Genomic DNA, 9,811 nt, shown 5'->3' on the forward strand with positions numbered 1-9,811 from the left:
AAGATGACAGTCCACACATGGCCAGTTGTTCCGAGGATCACAACCTGGCTTCATATTCCAGGGTCAACTACTCCACCTGTGGCACGCACACAGAGATGAGGTAACAACAAGTGTAAGAAGATGACAGTCCATTGATTCTATACAAGGTACAAGGCCAGTTGATCTGAGGATCACAACCTGGCTTCAAACGTATCCATGGTTCAGTGATGGTCAATGGAGTAGATCTGTATTCTTCTAAATGAGGCTGAAAACCCCTAGGTTGTTTCCTATAGAATGATAGATCCGTGTCCCTTGTGACGATGTTGTGGCTGCTGTCCTGTCTCTTGTCCTTTGGATGAATAGATGTCTTGGCAGAATCTCTCTGGCTGTTTCTCTCTCAGTCTCTTTATACAGAGGAATGTAACCTATTTTTAGACTTAACAAGTGTCCCTCATTCAGTATTTACATAAAGGGTAAGAATGGAGATGAGATTATTATAGCAATACTTGATTATTTAAACTATTTGTATGCCTTCACCCAACCCAAGATCAACCCAAGATCATGAAAAATGGACATGAGACGAATATCGGAAAATGGCGCAATTCTTTTATACTTTACCTAATAAAGATGAGTTATTTTTACTGATACAGTGGGTATGGAAAGTATTCAGACCCCTTTAAATTTTTCACTCTTTGCTTCATTGCAGCCATTTGGTAAATTCAAATTCATACTATATATTCTTGTTATCTATTTTCCTGCTTTGGAGCAGTGCATTTATGGGTAATAGTGTGCTGTGCTTGTTTTTAATTATTTTTATTTTTCTTATTATTTTTTAGATTGTGCACATATACATTCTGTCTGGATTGAAGGCGCTTCATGAACACATGGAGTCCTCCCACCTTCAGTTTCAACATTGGGATCGGAATTTGCCATATTATATACTGTCTCTATATTATGGATTTGATGCCACTTTTATATATGGATGCTTTTGCCATCTATTGCTATAGAATACTATCTTGGATAACATGTCATATGTGTACTTATAAAGTTATATAACTAATAGATGATATATGGTAGATAATGCGATAGGCTGATTTATAGATTCTTACAATAAGTGGATCTAGGAAATATTATGACATAGCTTTTTGACTTTTTATGGTAAATGAATACATTATCTTTAGCAGGTCCCTTACTTGAGATTTGTATCTTCACATATTTTCAATATTGGTGGTGATGCAATAATGTGGGAGGATCTGATGATGCCGCGGCCCTGTACGCGTGTGCGCCCTGCCCCGACACGCCTGATGGTCTGCAGCATCTCTATATGGGGGCGGTTGCCGAGTGACCCACCTGGTTCTGCCTACCACATGATTCTAATGCCACCGGGCATTCCAGGTTGCTAGGACTACAGATGTGTCATTTCCAGCTGCGGTGTCATCACATCCGGTAGATGGCAATTTAAACCAGTGTCTCTTATTCACTGTCACGCCCCCTGACGAAGGATTCAGTCTCCAAAACGTGCGTCAGGGTGACGCGCTGACTGGGTCCGCCATAATGGGAGACACCACTTTCTAAATGGGCAAAAGGAGAGATGAGACCGGGAAGGATATTAGATTCATATTCATGTGATACAATAGCTGCTATCCTAATTTCAGGTGGTTGCACGACTCATTTGATGGCCCTAATACCTTTGGCCCATTTCCTAAGAGGTATTGCTATTTTTTCAGACTTTGTATTCTTTATCTCTGATGTAACCTTTTAAATATAACTTGGGGGTGGTGATGATATAACAAATATGGTTGAGATACATTGATGGTGGTGGTTCATTGGTCAGCGCGTCCTCTTGTTGCACTGTGGCACTTTTTGCTTATTTTTGCACATGCTCTCCACGACCTTCCTTTTTCTGTCCAATTATCCAAAATAAAGTATATGTTTTTCTAAGATTTGGGTGTTTTGATCATTTATGTGGTTTTGCCACACCCCCGTGATTTTGCATATGTATGACTGATCCATTTATATGTCCATGATTTTCAGCTAGCATGACCTGTTTATTTAAAATATAAATTTGTTACATTTATAGGATGCAGCTTTCTACCATTTGTATTGTTCTATTCCTGACACTGGAGTGGCTTATAAACTTATGAAGTATATAGTTTGAGGTCTGGGATTTGACAATATGTGGCTAGTTTTCTGATAACATGATAAATGATTTTAGTTTTTGTCTAGTCTCACTTGAACATAGGTCAATACTAAATAGTCTCCTGATGAGTTGCCTTTGGTGAGGACAATGAAATGAGAGGCTTGGAGTGTGAATACGTCACCTCACCCTATATACTGAACTGTGGGGTACATGTTTTTTCTATTAGTCACCTACTAACTAACCTTCAGGGGGTGAATTATGGGTATAGTTTTACATTTGGAGTTAATAAGGTTTAGTTTTATTCTTTTGTCAGCAAAGATGAGGAATCTCAAGAGACAACCCATTTAAGTAGATTCAATTTTGGTTAAAACTATTCCAACATTTTGAACATAAAAAAGGCTTCTCCCCTATGTGATGTCTCTGATGTTTATTAACAGTTGATTTCCAAGTAAAATATTTCCCACATTAAGAAAAATGAAAATGGCTCCTTCTTTATGTGACTGCTCTGATAGCGGTCAAGAAGATCCTTCTGGTTAAAATATTTCCCACAGTCTTAACAGGAAAAAGGCTTCTCCCCTGTGTGAGTTCTCTGGTGGGTAACAACATTTGATTTCTGTGCAAAACATTTACCACATTCTAAACATGAAAAAGGCTTCTCCCCTGTGTGGATTCTCTGGTGCTTAACACAATCTGATTTACTGTTAAAACATTTCCCACATTCTGAACAGGAAAAAGGCTTCTCCCCTGTGTGAGTTCTTTGGTGGGTAACAAAATATGATTTATGTGCAAAACATTTCCCACATTCTGAACATGAAAAAGGCTTCTCCCCTGTGTGAGTTCTTTGGTGGGTAACAAAATATGATTTATGTGCAAAACATTTCCCACATTCTGAACAGGAAAAAGGCTTCTCCCCTGTGTGGGTTCTCTGATGGGCAACAAAATTTGATTTCTGTGCAAAACATTTCCCACATTCTGAACATGAATATGAATTCTTTGCTTTAGGAGCAGTTTTTTTTTATTGCTTCTTTTGTGACTTTGATTTTCCTTAGTAGTCAGTAGTGAATCAGAAGGTGGGACCTGTTTCATAGGATCAGATGACAGATCTTTGCTGTGAATGGATGATGGTATATCTGGAGTAATAGCAATCACTTCAGTTGTATCTTGTAGGATCTCAAGAACATCAGATTTAAAAACTGAAGATGTCAGCTGTCCCTCTGATCTCCTGGTACAGTCATCTGCTAAGATAAAAAAACAATTCTTTTTTAATAAAATATCCTTGAGTTTTATATTTTTGAACATTTCTACTTAAACTGTCCATAAAAATGGCAAGCTATGTAAAAAACTTTAATTATTTACCAAGACAATGACACTTCACAGTCTAATAGAAAACCTTGTTATGTAGGCGAAAAAAATACCAATTCTCATCTCACAAAAAACAAGTCCCCACTCAGGTCCATCATCTGTCAATGGAAAAACAGAGGTTCCCGCACTATTAGTGGCTCAAAGGCTGTTGAAAAGCAACAAGGTTTCCATAAACCAATCCAGCAAAATCCGCTCTCACTTCGGAGTCTTGCAGTGTGCGCAAACAACATTTAGGATCTCTGTATTTAGCAATATTATAGTGAGAAGAACCCACTTAATTTGCGGTGTGTGTCTCCTGGAGCACAATCTGGGCACTATGTGCTGGGTAATAAAATGACAAATGTGTAATTTTCACTCTCCAACATCCACTGCATGTTAATTTCCAGAAAGTGGCTGTGGAGTCAAAATATTCACTCCTCCTAAGGATTATAACCCTCAGTGAATTAATTTATAACATGGAATCACTTTATGGGGATTTCGACTGTTCTGTTTTTCTGTCATTTAGTTATATTAGGGATTCTGCATATGGTGTGTCCAATCTCATCTGGGATCTGTTCCTGCTGTCCAGCTGGAGTAATCTGCTCCCTACTTCAGCCAATTGGAAAGTACCACACCCTACTTAAGCGCAAAGCACATGGCCGGAATCTGCCAGATACAGCGCTGTTCTCCTCTGGTTCAGTCCTCTGTGCTCAGCTTGCGGCTTGTGTATTTGTTTCCTGCTGTGACCGTGGCCCGTTTACTGACTACTCTTGTGTCTTCTGATTCTGTATTCTGTCCTTCTGGTTCTGACCCAGCTACCTGACTATTCTTCTTGCCATCGAACACCACAGAATAGCAGATAACACCATGGTCCAAGCCTAGGAGTCCCTGTGTAATGTCAAATCCATGTGAGGGTGTTATAGGGTGATGAGCAAGGCAATCCTTGGGATATGGAAAGCAGAGAAGATAGCGCCAAGCAGGTTCATGGTGGACATCTTTTGAGCTGCCAGGTGACCATGAACAGTGCTCCCAATACATTGTGTCTGCAAACTATTCCAGCAAGATCTGCATTCAAATAGCTAAATGGCGCTCCTTCCCTTCTGAACACTGCCATGTGCCCAGACAGTAGTGTACAACCGTATGTAGGGTATAGTGCGAAGCTGGAAAATAATTTGTAAGATCCATTTATTTTCTATTATCCTTTGTGAAAAATTCCAAACTTACCACCACATAAAGTGACACACGTCAGATATTAATAATGGGGCCTGATTAGGAACTACTGAAATGATCAAACTCCACAGTCTCCATCAGTAATAAATGAGTAACTAGTGGTGAAACCTCTCTGGTGTAATTAGCATGTGGGTCTCAGAGACTTCACAATCTATACTATCGTAAGCTCCAATATTTTCTGTCATTTTTGGGTATTTTCTGTAATTTTGACCCCCTAAACTCACTTCAAATGTGAGGTGGTTCCTAAAAAAAATGGTTTTGTAAATGTTTTTGCAAAAATGAGAAATCGCTGTTTAACTTTTAATCCTTATAACTTCCTAACAATAAAAAGTTGATATAGATGCTACTGTGCAGGCGCCGCCATCGCCGCTGACATTTTGCTGGATGTAATTTTTTTTCTAAGCCTCACAATAGCCACAATATTATAGGCATTATCACCAATAATATCAATGCTATTATATGCATTATGTAATAATGGGGGCAGGTCAGTGAGGGATCAGTGACCTGTCATAAGCCAATACAGATGCATATGTAATTAGAGCACCACATAAAGCCCCGCCCACAGCCACGCCCCAGAGCACGAGAATCTCATTAACTGAAAACTACAAATACAGATTAAACAACAACCACAAGACGGATTTCACCACCAGGTATCAATGCAATCAGTATAACAGCGCCGACCTGACAGTGTCTGTAGGTTACTGAGCACAATCCTGCTGACGGGTTCCCTTTAAATTTAGATCTTAGACATTTGGAAGAGGCAATGGAGAGATTTTTTTCAGGGAGTTAAAGACTCACATTAGGCAGGAAGGCCGATCCCACCACAATCAAACTATCATACAGAATGAGCAGGTTAAAAAAAGACATAGAACAAAAAAAATGTTATATCCCCAACAACAATGTATGTACTAGGGGAGAACACTAAACTGGAGCTGCCCTCATTTATGGTGGACCATTGGAGCTACTATGAGTCCTGACCAGAAGAGGAGAGAATGTATTAGCGCCACCATTTCAGGAGAGATTGTGCAGTAATCTGAATTCCTTAGGATGGAAAACATAATGGAATTCATGACGTTTAGTAAATCTATGAAACCAGGGCTGGAGCCAACACATCTCCTGCAGGCGGGAATAAATGTATATTACAGCCCTCAGCCACGCACAGCTTAGAGATATATCATGGCACAGGTGGAATGTTTGTCCTGTTGATTATCACAATCCTCCTTGAAGTTAGTTTGTTTTAAAAGAAATTGAAATTTCAGGCTAAAGGGAAACTCTGTTATTGTACAGAAAATTGACACTTACCGTATTTTTTGAACGATAAGACGCACCTAGGTTTTAGTGGCGGAAATTAGGAAAAACAAATTGAAGCAAAAAATGTGGTCAATTCTGTACTTAATATCCCCTATCCTGGTATATATGGTCCTCACATCCCCATTCTGATACACATGGCCACCTCATCCCCATCCTGGCATGCATGGCCTCATCCCTATCCTGGTATGCATGGCCCCTCATCTCATCCTAGTATGCATGTATCCCTCATCCCTATCCTGGTATGCATGACCCCATCATCCCTATCCTGGTATGCAGGGCCCCATCTCGTCCTGGTATGCATGGCCCCATCTCGTCCTGGTATGCAGGGCCCCATCTCGTCCTGGTATGCATGGTCCCATCTCGTCCTGGTGTGCATGGCCCCATCTCGTCCTGGTATGCAGGGTCCCCATCTCGTCCTGGTATGCATGGTACCATCATCCCTATCCTGGTATGCATGGTCCCATCCCTATCCTGGTATGCATGGCCCGTCATCTCATCCTAGTATGCATGTATCCCTCATCCCTATCCTGGTATGCATGACCCCATCATCCCTATCCTGGTATGCAGGGCCCCATTTTGACCTAGTATGCATGGCCCCATCTCGTCCTGGTATGCAGGGCCCCATCTCGTCTTGGTATGCATGGCCCCATCTCGCCCTGGTATGCATGGTCCCATCTCATCCTGGTGTGCATGGCCCCATCTCATCCTGGTATGCAGGGCCCCATCTCGTCCTGGTATGCATGGTACCATCATCCATATCCTGGCATGCATGGTCCCATCCCTATCATGGTATGCAGGGTCCCCTATCTCCTCCTAGTATGCATGGTACTATCATCCCTATCCTGGTATGCATGTCCCCATCCTTATCCTGGTATGCATGGCCCTGTAGGAGGAAGGACCGGAACAATAAAGGCAACAGTGTGGGAATGCCACTAGTGTGGCAGGGGAACAGAGAACCTGACCGGGACAGACCTGTGACCTCTGCTGCAAAGGGCGAGTCTGATATAAAAAGGGGGGTGCGCTGGAACCTGGGGCTTCTGGCGGGAAGACAGGAGGTGCAGCAGAGGAAGGTTTGCTCCCTCCCTGCGGATAACACTACTGACGACAAACTGCGCTTGTGTGCGCACCCCCCAACATCCAGCAACAGCACCAGTGACCACTTACTGCTGCCGGATGCCGACCCTACGCGACTGCAGGCAGGAAGCACTGACCGTACTGTGCAACGCTTAACAGCAGACAGTGTAGAGTGCATGACTCCCGTCGGAGACTTTCACTTTACATCTGCGGCTGCGGCCTTGATACTAGAACCCTCCACCTCATCTGGACATACAGCAGCCCACCAAAAGGTCCCGGACTCTTCTTCGCCGCTAAGAGACAGCGCCTCCGGTACATCGAGGACCGCTTCCTCAACGTGACGCGGCGTCTGCGGCGCCATCGTGGAATCTTTCAACCACCTCCCTTCGGACAACAGAGTCTGATAAGTTGAACCCGACCGTTTTTTCCTCTCCCGCCGTTAGCAATTCTTTTTTTGTTGTTACCACTGTTGACAGCTGAAGTCAAGCTGTCACTGCATAATACTGAACTTCCACATATTTGCCCGCGCAATACTTCTGTGCATCTTGTATATATTAACTCCCTGCATGGAGAAAGCGTTGTTATCTTTTTCTCTGGGTATATAAAAACACCCATTAACACTTGCTCTGTTTTCTGCTCGTCACTGCATCCAACGCACCTGCTGGTAGCCTACAGCCCCATCCCGTCCTGGTATACAGGGCCCCATACTTATAAGTGGCCCCCACCCCCATTCCTATCCTGGTATGCATGGCCCTATCAGAAAACATTAAAAAAACAAACTATTACACTTACCTAACCGGCGCTCCCTTGCAGCCTCCTGCTCCGGTGCCAGCAACTGCTTTATGCTTGTAAGCAGCGCTGAGAACAGTGAGAATTCATGAATATTCATTTCTCTTACGTAGTGGCACACGTGACCGCCAGTAGCAGCAGGAAGCCGGTGGCTGACACTGCGCGCTACTGAAGAGCAATGAATACTCACTGTCCTTTGTGTCCACAGTCCTGGCAGCTGTGCTCTGCTTGTGAGCAGTACATGATGTCCCTGCCATGCGCTGCTTACAAGCATATAGCAGTTCCTGGCACCAGAGCAGGACGCTGCGAGGGAGCGCGGGGTAAGTAAGTGTAATGATTTGTTTTTTAATGTTTTCTGATGGGGCCATGCATACAAGGATTTGGATGGGAGCCAATTATAAGGATGGGGCCATGCATAACAAGGACCGAGGTGGGGGGTGTAATCAGATCGAGATACTATTATTAAAGAGAAATGAATATTCATTGCCCTTCAAGCCCATGGGAGTGGAATGCAGTGAATATTCATTTCTCTTTAGCAGCGGGAACAGGAGTTAGCCGCAGCCACCGGCTCCAGCCTCCTGTGACCCGATGCTCCGCCGATGCCGTTCCCCCACCTACCCATCATAGCCAGAGTCGGTACATCCGGACTATAAGATGTACCCCCCATTTTCCTCAAGCATCTTATAGTCCGAAAATTATGCTACTTTTAACACAAATTGAAAAGTCAGGATAAAGAGAAACTCTGCTGTTATTGTACAGAAATTCACACTCGGCCTCACTGCACATTTACTGTTGTCGATCATAAAAGGGAAGTTTGGCCAGAAAGACTGGACCTGGTCTTGTAGGGACCATGAGACATTCAGCAGCACAGAAGGGAGAGAAGATTCATCCGATAAGATCTCAGGGATCTAGGAAGCCAACAGCATCATTACCCTCCGCTTTCTCTTACAGGCCCATCATAATATTTTTCTTCAAGGGATTTTCTAACCTGTCAGCACATTCTACGTACGCTGTCATTAGGCTTTATAGTTACAGATCTGGGCAGGTAACGGTCAGCGTCTCCTAATCCCAGGGGTTAGGTGGATCCTCCAGGTTGTAAGTTCTATAGAAAAGGGCTTTCAATGCCCAAAGTCATTTGAACAATTTTGGGTGGAGGAGAATGTTGAGGTCTAGAGGCAAAATGGTGATCATGGTAATACGGCCGGACTACACCACCGATAAAGCAGCCACAGCCAGTGACTGAGAGGAATCTGTGACTTCTCTGCATTCAGTGGTTACTACTCACCTGGGTAGTCATATGTGGGAATCTCCTCTTTACACCGCTCATCACCCCTCACATATGTCTCTGTAGTATTAATATGGGTCAGATCTTCACCCTGAAACAAATATTGTAAATGTCACAGACAGATGGAGAAGTCCCATCTATGATCAGCTCTAATCCTGCCATCTCCACCGCTCTCATTACACAAGTATAAAACATATAATACTGGTGGATAAAACAAGACTGAGCACAAGACCTTCACAGCCGTCTACACATCATAGGGGAGATCTCCTGACACCTTCTCTCCATCTACCTGATGATCCTGAGGAGCACTGGGATCTTCTTGTTTACAGTCCTGTGGAAGAAGAGGACGGGGACATCTCTCTGGTGTTGTCCTCTTACTGGATAGATCTGGAGGAAACACATACAGGGACTGAATTCATTCTCTACATACAGATAATTATAGGCCGTGTGTATTTAGTCCTGTCTATTACCTGGTGATGTGAGGGGCTGGGGAACCTCCATTATGACGTTCTTGTACAGATCTCTGTGTCCTTCTAAATACTCCCACTCCTCCATGGAGAAATAGACAGTGACATCCTGACACCTTATAGGAACCTGACACATACAATGATACCGTCATCCCCCCGATCCCTTCATAGTGTTACTGTATAATGTCCCAGCAT

The 9,811-nt window shown here is 43.3% G+C and overlaps 1 long non-coding RNA gene across 1 annotated transcript; it reads right to left on the reverse strand.

Annotated features, from left to right (window-relative positions):
* Positions 1 to 2,531: 2,531 nt before the first annotated feature.
* On the reverse strand, positions 2,532 to 9,237 carry LOC141082318 (uncharacterized). The gene is made up of 2 exons (XR_012230500.1): positions 9,150 to 9,237; positions 2,532 to 3,357 (listed from the first exon to the last, which is right to left on the reverse strand). It is a non-coding gene; the product is annotated as an uncharacterized lncRNA (long non-coding RNA).
* Positions 9,238 to 9,811: the final 574 nt, after the last annotated feature.

The sequence above is a fragment of the Dendrobates tinctorius genome, unplaced genomic scaffold (genome assembly GCF_039654945.1).
Source record: "Dendrobates tinctorius isolate UK_male_01 unplaced genomic scaffold, ASM3965494v1 ptg000017l, whole genome shotgun sequence".
Classification (NCBI taxonomy): domain Eukaryota; kingdom Metazoa; phylum Chordata; class Amphibia; order Anura; family Dendrobatidae; genus Dendrobates; species Dendrobates tinctorius.